At 52.9% G+C, this 19,367-nt stretch overlaps 1 protein-coding gene across 1 annotated transcript in view; it reads left to right on the top strand.

The window, feature by feature from the left end:
- Positions 1-3,737: 3,737 nt before the first annotated feature.
- Positions 3,738-19,367, top strand: part of LOC137533666 (platelet glycoprotein IX-like) — a 29,219-nt gene continuing 13,589 nt past the window's right edge. The window contains exon 1 of the mRNA XM_068255005.1: positions 3,738-3,986. The gene's annotated coding sequence lies outside the window, so the exon portion shown is untranslated. The remainder of the gene's footprint in view (positions 3,987-19,367) is intronic.

The raw sequence follows: 19,367 nt of genomic DNA, 5'->3' as shown, positions 1-19,367 counted from the left end.
TGCCAAACAGCACTGGTGATGTCTACAGTCCTGGTGAGAGATCTTCCTGCCATTTCTCCTCTTCCAACAGCAGAGCCGGGAGAAGGTCCTCCAGCAGCCAAGGCTGAGACACCAAAGTGCGCCCCTCCATCCCTCCCACCCCAGCCGTCACACACTGATTGCTATTACACTAAGAGGCCCCTCCTCCATCCCTCCCACCCCAGCCATCACACACTGATTGCTATTACACTAAGAGGCCCCTCCCATCCCTCACACCCCAGCCGTCACACACTGATTGCTATTACACTAAGAGGCACCCCAGGGCCCCCAACACCTTAATCTCTAGTTATCTGGCTTGTAGTCACTTCCATGTATCTTTCTGCTTCAAACACAATTAGGAATGACAGCTGAATGAATTGTGCGCCCCCTCCTACACTGCGCCCTGAGGCTGGAGCCTCTCCAGCCTATGCCTCGGCCCGGCCCTGCCTAACAGGCTCTCTGTCTTGTGCCTCTACCTCTTTACCCCCCCCCCCATTCACCCCCCTCTTTCGTATGTCCCCCTTTTCTGACTGTCCTCAAAGGAGCTCACACTCTAATCCTACCATAGTCATAGTCTCATGTCCTACCATATTATTATTATGTATTTATATAGCACTGACATCTTCTGCAGCTAGGGTTGCCAGGTCGGCTGATGGAGAAAACCGGACAGGGGGTGGAGTTAGGGGTGGAGTTAGGGGCGGAGTCAGAAGCGCACTTTTATGTAGAGTGGGGCTAAACAATGGGCTTTTTTTTAAAAAAATGTATAGTATTTATATCGCACTGACATCTTCTGCAGCACATTACAGAGTACATAGCCATGTCACTAACTGTCCTCACCAGTAGTACTGGTCCAGTGCACATAAGAGACAGTTTTTCACCAGTAACTGCACATAAGAGACAGCTTTTCACCAGTAAATGCACATTATAAGAGACACCTTTTCGCCAGTAAATGCACATAATAAGAGACAGCTTTTCCCCAGTAAATGCACAAGAGACAGCTTTTCACCAGTAAATGCACATAATAAGACACAGCTTTTCACCAGTAAATGCACATAATAAGAGACAGCTTTTCCCCAGTAAATGCACAAGAGACAGCTTTTCACCAGTAAATGCACATAATAAGACACAGCTTTTCACCAGTAAATGCACATAATAAGAGACAGCTTTTCACCAGTAAATGCACAAAAGAGACAGCTTTTCACCACTAAATGCACATAATGACAAACAGCCAGTGTTCCCAGTATATGTAGCCAGGGATATATGTGCCCAGTATATGTAGCCAGGGGGTATATATGTCCCAGTATATGTAGGCAGGGGTGTAAATGTCCCAGTATACGTAGGCAGGGGTATATATGTCCCAGTATATGTAGCCAGGGGGTATATGTGCCCAGAATAGGTAGCCAGGGGGTATATGTGCCCAGAATAGGTAGCCAGGAGCTATATGTGCCCAGAATAGGTAGCCAGGGGCTATATGTGCCCAGAATAGGTAGCCAGGGGCTATATGTGCCCGGAATAGGTAGCCAGGGGCTATATGTGCCCAGAATAGGTAGCCAGGGGCTATATGTGCCCAGAATAGGTAGCCAGGGGCTATATGTGCCCAGAATAGGTAGCCAGGGGGTATATGTGCCCAGAATAGGTAGCCAGGGGGTATATGTGCCCGGAATAGGTAGCCAGGGGCTATATGTGCCCGGAATAGGTAGCCAGGGGCTATATGTGCCTGGAATAGGTAGCCAGGGGGTATATGTGCCCAGAATAGGTAGCCAGGGGGTATATGTGCCCGGAATAGGTAGCCAGGGGCTATATGTGCCCAGAATAGGTAGCCAGGTGCCCCCCCCCCGCAGGAGGAGAACAGTGCAGCAGAGAGAGAGCTGGGAGCAGCGGTGGAGAAGGGGGGCAATCTCCCCCCCCTTCCCTCACCTTAGGGTGCTCTCTCCCCCCCGCTGTCTCCTCCAATATGATGTGCAGGCTGGCGGGTGGCTGCGGGCGGAACTTACCTCTGTGTCGCTCCAGCGCCGGAAGTTCGGGTCCCGCAGCCGCTGAGATTCGACTCAAAAAAGATCCGGATCAAAGATTCGAATCATTCATGAGCCGGACAACACTATTCAGACTGATTAGTGTTGTCCGGCTCATGAATGATTCGGATCTTTGATCCGGATCTTTTTTGAGTCGAATCTCAGCGGCTGCGGGACCCGAACTTCCGGCGCTGGAGCGACACAGAGGTAAGTTCCGCCCGCAGCCACCCGCCAGCCTGCACATCATATTGGAGGAGACAGCGGGGGAGAGAGAGCACCCTAAGGTGAGGGAAGGGGGGGGAGATTGCCCCCCTTCTCCACCGCTGCTCCCAGCTCTCTCTCTGCTGCACTGTTCTCCTCCTGCGCTGCGGGGGGGGGGGGGGGCTCTAAACCGGACAACTTAATTGTCCGGTTTAGCATGCCTTTTTGCACCGGACACAGCGCACAAAAACCGGACTGTCCGGTGTAAAACCGGACACCTGGCAACCCTATCTGCAGCACATTACAGAGTACATAGTCATGTCACTGACTGTCCTCAGAGGAGCTCACACTCTAATCCTACCATAGTCATAGTCTAATGTCCTACCATATTATTATGTATTTATATAGCACTGACATCTTCTGCAGCACATTAGAGAGTACATAGTCATGTCACTGACTGTCCTCAGAGGAGCTCACGGTCTAATCCTACCATAGTCATAGTCTAATGTCCTACCATATTATTATTTGTATTTATATAGCACTGACACTGACATCTTCTGCAGCACTTTACAGAGTACATAGTCATGTCACTGACTAAGTGTGTGTGTGTGTGTGTGTGTGTGTGTGTAGTGTGTATGTTTGTGTGTAGTGTGTGTGTGTGCGCACAGTGTGTGTACAGTGTTTGTGTGTAGTGTGTGTACAGTGTGTGTGTGTGTGTGTGTGTACAGTGTGTGTGTGTGTGTGTGTGTGTGTACAGTGTTTGTGTGTAGTGTGTGCACAGTGTGTGTGTGTGTGTACAGTGTATGTGTGTAGTGTGTGTGTGAGTGTGTATACAGTGTGTTTGTACAGTGTTTGTGTGTGTGTGTGTGTGTGTACAGTGTTTGTGTGTAGTGTGTGTAGTGTGTGTGTGTACACTGTACAGTGTGTGTGTGTGTGTGTGTGTGTGTGTGTGTGTGTGTGTGTGTGTGTGTGTGTGTGTGTGTGTGTGTGTGTGTGTGTGTACAGTGTGTGTGTGTGTACAGTGTGTGTGTGTGTACAGTGTGTGTGTGTGTGTGTGTGTGTGTGTACAGTGTGTGTGTGTGTGTACAGTGTTTGTGTGTAGTGTGTGTCTGTACACTGTACAGTGTGTGTATGTGTGTAGTGTGTGTGTGTGTGTGTATGTGTGTGTGTACAGTGTTTGTGTGTAGTGTGTGTGTACACTGTACAGTGTGTGTGTACAGTGTATGTGTGTAGTGTGTGTGTGTACAGTGTGTGTGTGTACAGTGTGTGTGTGTACAGTGTGTGTGTGTGTGTGTGTGTGTGTGTGTGTGTGTGTGTGTGTGTGTGTACAGAGTGTGCGTATATATATATATATATGTATGTGTGTATATAAATATATATATGCAGTATATGATTTGGCTGTTCCGGCGAGCAGTATATGTACGCGGCGGACGCACGTTCTCTGTATTTCGGGCGGCGTCCAATGGCTGCGCAGGAAGTCTTGCTGGAGTCTTATCATCGCTGAACAGGACTTTGCTGTTGGGTTCTCCTGGCCTGTCCAGCTGCTGTTATCTCTTCCTGACAACAGTCGCTGCGTCACGCGTGTAGATGACTGCCAGTTCCTCGCCGCTCACCACAGCCAGATCTCCCCCCTCGCCCGCTCCATGGCGACCAGCAGATCGACACCCGCAGGAGAGGCTGATTCACCGCAGCAAGCGAAGGGTCTGGAGATATGAAGAGTAATCGCCATGGGCCTGTGTGGATCGGCTGGTGAAGGTAAATGGCTGCTCCCGTGTGCCAGGATTTTATTCTGTAAGAGAGCTAATTACTTGCTCAAAGAAGACAAAGGGGACACAGCAGTTTACTTGATTTTTTTCCTCACATTTTCTTACTCGATACCTGAAGTGAGAGGGGTGCGGAGACTGCCATATTTATTTCCTGTTAAACAATACCAGTTACCTGGCAGTCCTGCTGATCTCTCTGGCTGCAGTAGTGTCTGAATCACACACCTGAAACAAGCATGCAGCTAATCCAGTCACACTTCAGTCACCTGATCTGCATGATTGTTCAGGGGCTGTGGCTAAATGTATTAAAGGCAGAAGATCAGCAGGACAGCCAGGCAACTGGTATTGTGTACAAGGAAAGAAGCATGGCAGCCTCCTTATCTTTCTCACTTCAGTTGTGCTATAACCTTACTGGTGGTATGATTCCTTCTGGATTTTAGGGTCTGAAAGCGGTACCATTTTTTCATGTGCTTTTAGACACTAAAAGCTAGAAAAAGTCATGCCGCCAGACCAGGGCCGGTTCTAGACAGGCACATATGAGGGGCAGTCAGAAATTTAAAGGGGACATCAAAGCGCAGCAAATGCAGCAGGAGACAATTGCAGGATGGCCACACCCATGTGAAGGAAACAGAGTCAAAACGAAAACAATGTCCCCCGCGCATAAAGAGGAAGTAGCTCTGCAATGGAACAGGCTGTGAGATCAGTGATGACAAACACAGTCTTGAACTCTAGCACAGGACAGAAGGAAAGCAGAGAGAAATGCACCCTGTATGTATTTAGAGAGTTTAGCCTGTCTAATTCCCCCTCATCTGTGTCTATTCACAAGTTGTAATTTGATCTTTCCCCTGTGTCACATGACTGCCACGGCTCAAGCTCATGTGAAAGTATAGGATGTAACAATATGTCTGCTTCCATGAAAGCAGAAAACACTGCAAATTTTTGCAAGATTTGTGTCAGCTGTTATTGTTTTTTGTTTAAGGCTACTTTCACAGTAGGACGTTGCATTTGATGCGATGTAAAGGTCGCACAACGCGGCCCTAACGCAATGCATATACACTTTCACAGTGCAACGTTAAAGTCACATGTTAGAAAATGTCTTTACTATGGAACAAAAACGGCGCCTGCGGAACATTTTAAAGTAGAAAAAAAACATTACTGTACATGTGTAACACAGGTAACGCAGCAGATACATTGCTAAACGTACAGCATGCAGCACTTTCAAATAACACTACACGTTACACATTAATGCAACATGTGCACTGTGAATGTCGCACAGACTTTGCATTGCTGTCTGTTACTCTGCGTTAAAATATTTAATAACGTGCAACTTTAACGTTGCACTGTGAAAGAGGCTTGATAATGGTAAGCCTACCACCCCCTTAAAACCCCCATACACCACCATCCCCCATACTCCATCCCCTCTTAACCTATTAAAATAATAGACACGGACTACTTGGCATTGGATTAATTTTAAGGCCATAGCAGCCCCTTTCTTTATTCAGCCAATTAACAATGTTCCAAACAAACCAAATAACCATCATAACCCAAATAACCAAAACAGCATTCACAAAGAGCTGGGGTAAGGGGTCCGGAGGCACCGAAAGTCTGTCTGTCATAACACCCGTGTGACATGCAGCCTTGTACCGGCCCCCAGCCGCGGAACTCGGCTCGGGGACAGCTGCATGCCCCAAAGTCGTCTCTCTTCACTCCGTTAAAACCGCCGGATTTGTCCCGCGACAAATCTCTTTCCCAATAAACCGACCTCCGGAGCCCCTTTTTACCCCTCCGGCTGCAATGACAAACAAAGACATACCACACAAAAACAGAAAATAAGGGAGGGAGGGTGGGAGCTTCTTCCTTCACGCTGCTCCAAGCCGGAAGTGCCCGCCTCCTTACATCCGCCGCCTGCCCGGGAAAATCCGCCTACACCTCCCAGCGCAGAGCTGCCCGCCCCTTGCCCCAGTTAACCCCTGCACCGCCCCAGCAATACATGGCGGCTACCCACTAGCCCACCTATCTAGCGCTACCCGGGGAGGGGGGACGGCTACCTCATCATGGCCGGGCCCTCCGCACTACGCTAGCTCCAGCTTCTGGCCCTATCTTGATAATGGTAAGCCTACCACCCCCTTAAAACCCCCATACACCACCATCCCCCATACTCCATCCCCTCTTAACCTATTAAAATAATAGACACGGACTACTTGGCATTGGATTAATTTTAAGGCCATAGCAGCCCCTTTCTTTATTCAGCCAATTAACAATGTTCCAAACAAACCAAATAACCATCATAACCCAAATAACCAAAACAGCATTCACAAAGAGCTGGGGTAAGGGGTCCGGAGGCACCGAAAGTCTGTCTGTCATAACACCCGTGTGACATGCAGCCTTGTACCGGCCCCCAGCCGCGGAACTCGGCTCGGGGACAGCTGCATGCCCCAAAGTCGTCTCTCTTCACTCCGTTAAAACCGCCGGATTTGTCCCGCGACAAATCTCTTTCCCAATAAACCGACCTCCGGAGCCCCTTTTTACCCCTCCACCACGAAAGGGCATGACCCCTTATGACCTTGAGGCCCCCAACCTCAAAGCTCTTTGTATCCCGTCTTCGATACCTAGGGCCCACAAGTCCATCCCAATGTCATTAAGATGCACCCCGTCCCTTCTAAGGAACAAACCAATGTCTTCCTCCAGTTCGAAATGACGGATAGCCAACCCCCCATTCCTGATAAAGAACCTGGCCACCTCCTTGTTCAATTTTATCCTTGCTTTGTTGACCTTTTGGACCGAATTAGCCAACCTCCAAAATTCCCGAGCCACAATGTCTGACCAAACTACAATGGTCTCGGGAAACAGGGACCGAACCCTCAAGAAATCAAATTTGATCTCCTTTATCACAATTCTGGTAGATCTAGCCGCCAGATCGTTCCCCCCAACGTGCAACACGAGGATGTCAGGGGCTCTATCTATGCGTGCCAACTTGTGAAGTTCCGGCAAAAGGCCGGGCCAAACCATCCCAGGGAAACCTATCCACCGAATACGTACCTGCTCCCTAGGGAAGCCAAGCTGCCGGCCCTCGGGCCTCACATCGGCCCTTCTCGCCCCCCTACTAACGTAGGAGTGTCCCACAATCCAGACGATGACCTGCGGACCTGCAACAAGAGAGAACAAACTAACAGCAATTGCCCTAGACCCATCTACCCCCACCCCACCTACACTAAGTGGGGCCTGATGTATGACTTGAAACGAGCCGACTCCCAGCGCCCAATCTGCTTTATGACCCCCTCGCTCAACCCCCAACGTGACGCCTCAGTAGCCGCACCAATCCGGAACGAGTGGGAGGCAAACTCCAGAAAAGGGAGGCCGAGTTGGCCTAAACATTTTCGAAACAATGCTACAAACTGAAAGCGAGACAACGCCGAGCCGTCCTGGTGCGCCAAAAACACCCGAGCCTGAGAGGGGCGAGCTGCCCCAAAACTCTGGACGTTATAATGAGGGCATAATGGGCCGCCAATCTGAAACAGGGTGATAGTCCGGCCCCTGCCTGCCTGGTCAGTTTTTGAGCGCGGCAGATAAATGACGACCGTATCAGCATGAACGGAGATGTGTTCTGCAAGAATGCCTCCCACTCCCGCTTTGTTGCGGCTAACAAGCTCCCCTATTCTAAAGGCCCCGAAAAAAGCCAGCACGAAGGCGGTCTGAAATAGACCGCACTCATAACTGGAGGAACATACGCCCGGAAGTATCCCCACCAGCCTCCCCAGCAACTCAAACGTAACTGGGCGCCTGGCCTCCCTGCGAACCGACCCAGACCGGTAACCCCTAAGGGCCTGCCTAACCCGGAAATCTTTAGTTACATCTAAGAGCCCCCTGACCTTGAACCAAAAGGCCAGAGCCGATAACTTCTTAGCCACTGCCGATGCCGAAATACCCTCTACAAAATTATTCCCCAAGAAATACAGCAACAAACATAGCCGTTCTTCATCCGAAGCACAACCTCCTGCTTGAAACATCAAAGCGTCCCACGCATTCCACACTAACGTGTACGCTGCCGCTGACGACTCTGATATGGATCTCCCAATCATACAGGATACCGCTCGAAAGGAATCCTCCACGCCGCGGGCGGGCAAGGAACCCCACGCTCTTCCGCCGTGGGAACCGCAGCCCGGAATCTGTCCCACTGGAATCGAGAAAGTGCATCAGCAATGACATTGTCGACCCCAGGTAAATGCACAGCAAACAAGTAAATATTAAACCGCAAGCAATCCAACACCAATTGCCGCATCAGACTTATCACCGGGGGGGAAGATGCCGAACAGCTGTTCACTGCCAACACCACACCCATGTTGTCGCAGTTGAACCTCACCCGCTTGTTGGCCAGCTGCCTTCCCCAAATCTGTACCGCCACCACTATGGGGAATAACTCCAACAGCACCAGGTTGGACGTAAAACCCGCCTCCACCCAGGTTGTGTCCCAGGGAACTGCGCACCATTGGCCCGCGAAAAAGGCCCCGAAACCATGAGAGCCCGCCGCATCAGTAAACAGCTCTAACTCCGCATTGCTCACCGTGTCTTGCATCCACAGTGACTTGCAATTGAAATTAGTCAAGAAAATCAACCACACCTGTAGGTCGGCCTTGATGTCCGCGGTTAGCCGAATCCGGTGGTGTGGCGCCGACGCTCCTGCAGTCGCCATTGCCAGGCGCCTGCAGAAAATACGCCCCATGGGCATGATTCTGCAGGCGAAATTCAACTTGCCCAGCATAGACTGCACCTCCCTCAAAGTCATCTTTCTGCTACTGAGTGCCAATGAAATAGAATTCTTGAGGTTCACCACCTTATCAGCTGGCAAGCTGCATTCCATAGCAACGGTGTCTATAGTAATGCCCAAGAATTTCAACGCCGTGCCGGGTCCCTCCGTCTTTTCCTCGGCGAGTGGGACCCCGAAGCGCTCACATACGTGCCGCATAGTCGCCAATGCGTACGCACAATCAGGAGAGTCTGCTGCACCCATGAACAAAAAATCGTCGAGGTAGTGTATAATTGACTGCACACTCGAATCATCCTTCACTACCCATTCCAAAAAAGTGCTAAACCTCTCGAAATAAGCACATGAAATGGAGCACCCCATGGGCAGACACCTATCCACAAAGTACTCTCCTTTCCAAAAACAACCCAACAAACGGAAACTTGAAGGATGAACCGGCAGTAACCTAAAAGCTGATTCGATATCAGTCTTTGCCAGTAACGCCCCTTGACCCAGACGCCTGACCCAACTCAAAGCCGCATCGAATGAGGTGTACACCACCGATGCATCATCACCCGACAATCCATCATTGACAGATGAACCGCGAGGAAAAGACAAGTGGTGGATTAGGCGGAACGATCCCGGTTCTTTTTTAGGAACCACGCCCAGCGGTGACACGATCAGATCAACCAGAGGGCGAGAAGGGAACGGACCCGCCAATCGACCCATTGCCACCTCCTTAGCCAATTTCTTGTCCACGACACCCGGCAACTCATAGGCGGACTTCAAGTTCCTAAAGGGGGGGGCCGACCGCAACGAACAACTACTGGGAATCCGGAACCCCTCCTCAAAACCCGCCCTCAGGAACTCCGCCGCCTCGTGGTCGGGATACCTACTTAGAAACTGTGCCATCACCTCCCCCTTCACTGGCGTCATCCCTTTTTCGCGCAGAATCCCCCGACTTCCCCCTTCGCTGCTTGTAACATCTGGAAGCCGCGTGTGAGCCTCCGCAATGGGAGCACTCATGCTTGAACCGGCAGGACTGGCCAAAACGACAAGCTCCATCGTTGTATTGCCAACAGGTACCCTTTCCACGGGTCGCCGGCTGGCCGGCGGGGGCCGACCCTCCGGCTGTTGCTGGAAAGGACTGAGAGGCCCTTGCCGGAATCATCAACCGCATCCACAAGGTGATATCCTTATGGTCCCACCGAACCTCCGGCCGTACCGCCTTTGTCTGCCTAAACTGCTCGTCATACCGCAGCCAGGCATTCCCCCCGTACGACCGGTAGGCCTCCCCGATCGAATCCATGTAACCAAACAGCGCTGTGCAATGCTCAGGCTGCTTTTCCCCTGTCACGCTTGCAAGGATTGAGAAAGCCTGGAACCAATTCTGGAAGGTCCGGGGTATCAATCTATAGCGCCGTTCCTCCTCCCTCTTCTTCTCGTCCGGCTTACCCTTATCCAGATTGAACTTCTCCAGCTGGAGGAGCGAAAATATCTCAATATATTCGCCCTTCCAGATTCGCTCCTTCACTTCCTGCTTCAAATGAGAACCAAGAAGGCCATTGAAACAAACGTACAGTTCCGCATGCGACGCATCTGCCAGTCGCACTTGGCCTGCACCCCCATCAACAGAAGAGCCGCTGGCTGCCCCTTCCGTCTGCACCGCCACCTCCGCCTGGACACTACTCAAACCCAACGCCGCGGGTGGAGCCACCTGAACCACCCCCTGTACGGCCAAACCTACTCCTTGCGCCCCTCCATGTACCAGCCCCACCTGAGGGGCCGCTCCCGGGGGTGCCAAAGACCAAGCCCCCACGGGTGAGAGGGGCGATCCCATTGGTAACAACCCCGACGCCCCCGCCGGCATGTAAGGTGAAGGCTGCACCTGCGCTAACTGCGACCCCGCTGGCGCTGCTAGGGTACCAGCCCCACCCTGTCTTCCCCCGCAAATCCCCAACAATAAAGTGGCTAAGGCATTAACTGCGGCTAGATTGGCCTCACCTGGCTGCTCCGGACGCATGTCCCTGCCAGCCGTCACTCCGGATCCACCCGCTGCGACGTTGTCATCATCCTCTACAGAATCCAACTCGGAGCCAGAGCCGTTATCCGCTGGGGGGCCCCTGCCGTGCTGTGCGTGCTGAGCCTGTGGCCGCTGATCACCTCTGCCCGACTTGCTCTTCTGCCTGCTGGATCCTCCCGACTTTCCCTTGCTGGTGGAGCTCCTGCTCGCACCGTGCGCTTGGTGGGTCGCCGCCGCGGAGGGGAGGGCGGCACCCGTGGGGTTGGAGTCCTTCCGTTGGGCCCGCTTAGTCTGCCGCGCAGCGCGGGGACTAAGGGCCGCATCACCTCTCGCCTGCTGTGTATGTGAAGAGCCGGCCGCGCTGGATGGCCCTTCTCCTGCTGCCTCATGCCGTTGGTTGGGATTCCTCCCGCCAGCCCCCTTGCCCTTGGACAACCGTTTTGCAGGGGGAGGCGGAGGGTCCCTAGGGGGGCTCCCTGAGCGGCGCCGGGGCCCGGCATGGTGCTCTGGGCTGAGCCTATCCGGGGGCCTGGACTGCCTCCTCTCTTCGCTTCTCCCCTCACCTGCTTGCTCGGATGGAGCGCTGGGTGCCGCAGCCGCGGGTGGCTCGCTGGCCGCCGCAGCCTCCGCCGTTGTGCCTGCTCCTATCGCCGCCAGCTGGACCTGGACCCACGAGGGGCCCCTTGACTCCGCTTCCGCCCGGATCCTGGCCACCAAACGGTCTAAATCTGCCATAGTTGCGGGGGCACAGGCGGGCGTCCGGCAAGCAGCTTCTTCCTTCACGCTGCTCCAAGCCGGAAGTGCCCGCCTCCTTACATCCGCCGCCTGCCCGGGAAAATCCGCCTACACCTCCCAGCGCAGAGCTGCCCGCCCCTTGCCCCAGTTAACCCCTGCACCGCCCCAGCAATACATGGCGGCTACCCACTAGCCCACCTATCTAGCGCTACCCGGGGAGGGGGGACGGCTACCTCATCATGGCCGGGCCCTCCGCACTACGCTAGCTCCAGCTTCTGGCCCTATCTATTATGCTGTTAGAGAGGAAGTTCTGCCAGGACAGGTCAGGTCTGCTTTAACTCAGCGGGGGAATGGGAACAGACTCCGTAATGAATGAACTAAGTTCCATTTTCAGTATTTAATATAACAGTACAGTTCCAGAGTGTAATTATTATCAGGCAGACTGGCGGCGGTGCTGACTAGCTCCCTGCTCCAAGCAGCCTCCATCACTCTGTGGGACAGGACAAGAGGAGGTGGCGGGAGTGTGGAGGAAAAGCAAATAGCAGTCATGTGACTGACTGCTGTCAGCTGACAAACTGACGTCTCTCGCTCTGTGTTGGTGTGCGCAGCGTTCCAAAGGAAACCGGCATATGGGCAGTCAGGCAGAAGAGGATCCCATGCAGACACATTTTTCCCGATTCCCGAGAGAGGGGGCAAGGCATTGATTTGAGGGGGGCGCTGCCCCTCTTACCCCTGCATAGAGCCGGCCCCGCGCCAGAGTCTCTGCAGCAACCCCATCTCTCACTCACCTCCCTGGGATCCAGCGCTTCAGTTCTCCCTCCGTCCTGTGGGTGGCGCTGTAACCCTGTAGTGAGATTGCCAGCTGTCGCCATGACGACAGTCGGCGATCTGACCAGGGGAATGCAGAGCCTCGGAGGACAGGAAGAGGAATGGCTGCCAGCATCTGGATCCCCCGGGAGGTGAGTTAGAACGCCTGCTGTGCGCAATGCTCTGCATGGACCTCCCGGCGGCAACCACGAGTGTAGGTCGGGGTCACCGCTCTGAGTTGCGGTTTTCCACTCCGAGTCTAGTTCCTGTTTACCGCTAAGGAGGTTAAACGAAAACTACATTCATCTACCAAATTTGTGTCCGTGAAATAAGTGTGTTTTGCAAAATTTCAGTTTTTACAGTTCACATTGTTTATAGATTACAAGTAGACCCAAGCCCATTTAAAAAACGGGCTCTAGGTCTGTTTTTTATCAGTGCGCATGCATGCACGCCCGCTGCAAACACATGCGCACTAGCCGCGCGCTAGCACCCGCTGCTCATGCGTGTGCACCCGTCCAACTGCGCACACACCTGCCCGACTTACTGTCCCCGTCCTCCTGTCTCACTGGCTGTCCAGGTCCGTGCTGCGCACATGCGCAGTAGCAAAAGGCATGGACCCAAGGACACAGAGACAGGAGTATGCAGGGACACTTGGGTTTTATTATAGACGACTAGCAAACCTAAGCCCGTTTAAAAATGGGCACTAGGTCTGTTTTTCTCGCCGCACGCGTGCTCGCCACCCGCGCCCACCCTCCGCCGCACGCGCGACTAGTTCTGCAGTGTCTCCACCTACAGTTGTGACCCCAGGCATTTGCCTGGTTGGCCTATGCCTAAAAACAGCCCTGGTAAGATGCAAATGAATACATTGCAAACAACTTTATTTACTGCTTATGGATCCAGGAGTGGTGCTCAGCAGAGCTCAAATATTCGAGTAGCTCGAATATTCGAGCTCTTTTTCAGCTATTCGAGCTCAGTATTCGAGCTCCGAATAGCTGCAGCTATTCGAATGGGCTATTCGAGTAAACTCGAATAGCCCATTCACTATTCGAGCTATTCGAGCAAACGACGGTATTCGAGCTCGAATACCGAGCTCGAATACCGTCATAGCCCAGATTGATGTCCTTAGAGCCAATCAGAGGGCTCCCAGGCCCTCTGACGGCAGCCAATCACAGAGGGGGACCCTGGCCAGCCCCTACCCTATAAATAGCGGCCGCCATGTTCCGTTTCTCCGTGCTTGCCTGAGACTTGCATAGAGAGAGAGTTGCTCCTTTGTGCTTTGGCTTAGCAAGAGCTCTATTGTGGTCATTTACCTAGCGTTTTTGCTCACATACACCTCCTATACACACCTATATTGTTGTTAGTTAGATAGACATTGTATTTTAGTTAGTAGCTTTTGTGTTACATAGAGACAGGCCAGCTGCTGCAGGCAAGCTTACAGCTTTAGGCCTTAGGGCCTGCCTGTGTGGGCAGCTGTCCTCCTGTCCTCTGTTAGTTTATTTCTCATTAGTATTAGACAGTATTAGACAGTATTAGATAGTATTAGACAGTATTTCTGCTGTCCTTTACTACTTAGTGATTGTATTTTGTATTGTAGTTATATACTGTAACTGTACTAGGACACTCACTGTCACTGTTCATAGGCTACTAGCTCCTGCGTGTGTGTGTGCACTCACTGTCTGTGTACTGTACACACACTCTATTTCCTTCTGATTACTGATTGATTATTGTAAATTCTAGTTGTACTTCCTGACAGTTACTACTTACTTACTGTAGTAGGGACACTCACTCAGTCACTGTTCATAGGCTAGCTCCTGCACGTGTGTGCGCGTGCGTGCACTCACTGTCTGTAGTGTACACACACTCTATTTCCTTGTGATTACTACTGATTATTGTAACTTCTAGTTGTACTTCCTGACTGTTACTACTTACTTACTGTACTAGGGACACTCACTCAGTCTCTGTTCATAGGCCAGCTCCTGCGCGTGTTTGCGCGTGCGTGCACTCACTGTCTGTAGTGTACACACACTCTATTTCCTTGTGATTACTACTGATTATTGTAACTTCTAGTTGTACTTCCTGACTGTTACTACTTACTTACTGTACTAGGGACACTCACTCAGTCTCTGTTCATAGGCCAGCTCCTGCGCGTGTTTGCGCGTGCGTGCACTCACTGTCTGTAGTGTACACACACTCTATTTCCTTGTGATTACTACTGATTATTGTAACTTCTAGTTGTACTTCCTGACTGTTACTACTTACTTACTGTACTAGGGACACTCACTCAGTCTCTGTTCATAGGCCAGCTCCTGCGCGTGTTTGCGCGTGCGTGCACTCACTGTCTGTAGTGTACACACACTCTATTTCCTTGTGATTACTACTGATTATTGCAACTTCTAGTTGTACTTCCTGACTGTTACTACTTACTTACTGTACTAGGGACACTCACTCACTCTCTGTTCATAGGCCAGCTCCTGCGCGTGTTTGCGCGTGCGTGCACTCACTGTCTGTAGTGTACACACACTCTATTTCCTTGTGATTACTACTGATTATTGTAACTGCTAGTTGTACTTCCTGACTGTTACTACTTACTTACTGTACTAGGGACACTCACTCAGTCTCTGTTCATAGGCCAGCTCCTGCGCGTGTTTGCGCGTGCGTGCACTCACTGTCTGTAGTGTACGCACACTCTATTTCCTTGTGATTACTACTGATTATTGTAACTTCTAGTTGTACTTCCTGACTGTTACTTCTTACTTACTGTACTAGGGACACTCACTCAGTCTCTGTTCATAGGCCAGCTCCTGCGCGTGTTTGCGCGTGCGTGCACTCATTGTCTGTAGTGTACACACACTCTATTTCCTTGTGATTACTACTGATTATTGTAACTTCTAGTTGTACTTCCTGACTGTTACTACTTACATACTGTACTAGGGACACTCACTCAGTCTCTGTTCATAGGCCAGCTCCTGCGCGTGTTTGCGCGTGCGTGCACTCACTGTCTGTAGTGTACACACACTCTATTTCCTTGTGATTACTACTGATTATTGTAACTTCTAGTTGTACTTCCTGACTGTTACTACTTACTTACTGTACTAGGGACACTCACTCACTCTCTGTTCATAGGCCAGCTCCTGCGCGTGTTTGCGCGTGCGTGCACTCACTGTCTGTAGTGTACACACACTCTATTTCCTTGTGATTACTACTGATTATTGTAACTGCTAGTTGTACTTCCTGACTGTTACTACTTACTTACTGTACTAGGGAGTCGGGACACTCACTCAGTCACCTCATCCACCAACCCACTCCATTAAAGTACCCCACTTTTCACCCGCCCTTTTCAAAAACTTTTGTGTTTACGCCCAAAACATCGAAGATGTCTGGAAGTGGCAGCCAGCGCGGTTTGGGCAAGGGGAAGGGCAGCAAGGGAATCAGGAGGAGAGGGAGCAGCATTGTGGCAAGCCGCGGGCGCGGCCGCGCCACCATGCACAGTTCCGCAGCAGCAGCGTCAGTGGCTAACATTCCTCCCATAGCCACTGGCCGTGGACGCCTTGGGCGCCGCCCAGCAGGAGCATCTGCAACTCACGCTGCAGAGACACAGCAGCAGCAGTGTGTAGCACCTGCTCCGATTTTCCTCCAGCCGGGTCGGAAACGTCCCATTGAGGAAAAGGATGCAGACACTGTGGTGCAACTGATGACGGAGGATGAGCAGCCCGCCATCAGCTCTGCATCCGAGGCCTCCACCCAGTGGCGTAGCAATGGGGATAGCCGCCATAGCGTTGCTACGGGGCCCCGCGCAGCGCTACGTCACAGGGGGCCCGCAGCTGCCCGAGAGGAATTTTTTTTTTGTTTATTATTTTTTTTTGTTTACTTTTTGTTTTGGGCCCCCCTCCCTCACCTCAGTGCCCCCCCTCCTCACCTGGGGTCCCCCCTCCTTTTATCAGCGGCGGGAGGTGAGTCATATACAGAAGGCTCCGGCGGGGGTAAGCAGCCACTAGAGGTTCAGCTGCCTCCGGGCTACGGTGTCCCCACTGTATTGCTGCTCACACCGCTTCCTGGTTTATTGCGAGCAGCAATACAGTGGGGACACCGTAGCCCGGAGGCAGCTGAACCTCTAGTGGCTGATTACTCCGACGGAGCCTTCTGTATATGACGCACCTCCCGCCGCTGATAAAAGGAGGGGGGACCCCAGGTGAGGCAGCTACCTCCCCTCCCGCCCGGCTACCTAACTGCCCACTACCCCACCCGGCTACCTAACTGCCCACTACCTAACTGCCCACCCTCCCACCCGGCTACCTAACTGAGGGCTACCTAACTGCCCACCCACCCGGCTACCTAACTGCCCACTCTCCCACCCGGCTACCTAACTGCCCACTACCTAACTGCCCACCCGGCTACCTAACTGAGGGCTACCTAACTGAAGGCTACCTAACTGCCCACTCTCCCACCCGGCTACCTAACTGCCCACCCTCCCAAGCGGCTACCTAACTGCTCACCCTCCCACCTGGCTACCTAAGTGCCCACCCTGCCACCCGGCTACCTAACTGAGGGCTACCTAACTGCCCACCCGGCTACCTAACTGCCCACTCTCCCACCCGGCTACCTAACTGCCCACTACCTAACTGCCCACCCTCCCACCCGGCTACCTAACTACCCACCCTCCCACCCGGCTACCTAACTGCTCACCCTCCCACCTGGCTACCTAACTGCCCACCCTGCCACCCGGCTACCTAACTGCCTACCCTGCCACCCAGCTACCTAACTGCCCACCCGGCTACCTAACTGCCCACCTGGCTACCTAACTGCCCACCCTCCCACCTGGATATCTAACTGCCCACCCGGCTACCTAACTGCCCACCCAGCTACCTAGCTGCCCACCTGGCTACCTATCTGCCTACCCTGTTACCTATCTGCCTACCCTGCCACCCAGCTACCTAACTGCCCACCCAGCTACCTATCTGCCTACCCTGTTACCTATTTGCCTACCCTGCCACCCAGCTACCTAACTGCCCACCCGGCTACCTAACTGCCCACCCTGCCACCCGGCTACCTAACTTCCCACCCGGCTACCTAACTGCCCACCCGTCTACCTAACTGCCCACCCGTCTACCTATCTGCCTACCCTCCCACTCGTCTACCTATCTCCCTACCCTCCCACCCAGCTACCTAACTGCCTACCCAGTGCATTGCCTGCACCGCAAATAGTGTGCCAGCCTGCCCAACCACCCTCCCTCCAGGTAATTAATGTTAGCCCACTATAGACCTAACTACATATACTGCATTTTGTGGTGAAATCTGGCGACAATCTGGTTGCATTTTGTGGTGAAATCTGCTGACAATCTGGTTGCATATTGTGTGGAAATCTGCCGACAATCTGGTTGCATATTGTGTGGAGATCTGCCGACAATCTGGTTGCATATTGTGTGGAAATCTGCCGACAATCTGGTTGCATTTTGTTGGGAAATCTGCCGACAATCTGGTTGCATTTTGTTGGGAAATCTGCCGACAATCTGGTTGCATTTTGTAGGGAAATCTGCCGACAATCTGGTTGCATATTGTAGGGAAATCTGCCGACAATCTGGTTGCATATTGTAGGGAAATCTGCCGACAATCTGGTTGCATATTGTAGGGAAATCTGCCGACAATCCGGTTGCATATTGTAGGGAAATCTGCCGACAATCTGGTTGCATATTGTGGGGAAATCAGATTGCCCCACAAAATGTTTGGGTGGGAGGTCCGAGGTCCGTGGGGTTGGAAGGTCGTGGGGGGGCCCATAATTTTTTTTTGCTATGGGGCCCAGTCATTTCTAGCTACGCCCCTGCCTCCACCCTCACCACCACCACCACCACCCCTGTTTGCAGCAGCCGCCCAGCAGGGCCTGGGGAGAAGGCCAGTTCACCGTCAGTCGCCGACCTGTCACTCAGCAGTCTTTTTACCCCAGGCACCATCAGGGTATTGTCTGCTGTTGTTGGCGATTTTGAGGAGGAGATGCTGATGGGCACTTTGGGGGATGAGGGATTGGACAGCAAGACTGTGGCGACAGTCAAGCAGCCCATCCATGCATCAGGAGAGGAGTTTGGGGGGTCATCATCCCAGCAGGACATGTTTCAGGAGGGGGAGGATGATGATGACACGGTGACAGACAGAGACTGGGTGCCACCACCTCCAGGGGATGTCGTCATCAGCAGCTCTGAGGAGGAGGAGGAGGATGCGCTTGTGGGCCTTGCAAGGAGGCTCATCATTGCAAGCATTGGCAGCAGTAGGCAGGTCCCACAGCCTGCTGGTGTCTCAGGCTCAGCAGCAGCAGCAGCAGCATCTGCCAGTACCACCACCAGCCGCACCCAAGCCCCCCCCCCCCCCCCCAACTACCACAGGGAGACAGGCAGCAGCGGTTCCATGCCGTAGGGGGTTGTTTTTGTCACCAATCTGGCGCTTTTTCACCATGCCCACAGTGTACAGCAAGTACGCCACTTGCAACCACTGTCAGCGGAAGTTGAGCAGAGGTGCAGACCCCTTAAAGTTCAGCACCAGCTCGCTCATCAACCACCTTGCTGCGAAACATTTCCACCAGCATGAGGAGTTCCAGAGGCTGAAGGCATCTGGTGCTGGCAGTGGCACCACACCCATCACTGCACAGCCTTCAGCAGCAGCAGCAACAGCAGCCACCCGCCCTCCTGCTCCTCCAGCAGCACCAGCAGGAGTGCGGAAACGCACTGCTCCTCCCCCCTCTGCAACTCCTGCCGCCGACACTGAGGCCTGTTCTGGCAGCCAGTCCTCAGTGGCCTCCTCTGCTGTGTCTGCTGATTCCCGTGCCAGCAAAAGGCCACGCCAGAGCCTTTTGAGCGAGTCCTTCCAGGGGGTGGTTAGGGCTCTGCCTCCCAGCAGCCGTCGCGTGCGGCAGCTGAACGGCTTGCTGGCACGGGCCATGTGCTCCCAACTCCTGCCGTACACGCTTGTGCAGGAGGGGAGCGACATGCGTGCGCTGCTTGCTTGTGCAGCCCCAGACTGGCAGCTCCCCAGCAGACACTTCTTCGCCCGCAAGGCCATTCCTGCACTGCAACGCTTTGTGA

Source organism: Hyperolius riggenbachi, chromosome 9, assembly GCF_040937935.1.
Source record: "Hyperolius riggenbachi isolate aHypRig1 chromosome 9, aHypRig1.pri, whole genome shotgun sequence".
NCBI classification, from domain to species: Eukaryota; Metazoa; Chordata; class Amphibia; order Anura; family Hyperoliidae; genus Hyperolius; species Hyperolius riggenbachi.
Note: the sequence above shows the minus strand (reverse complement) of the source record. Positions and strands in the feature narration are given on the sequence as shown.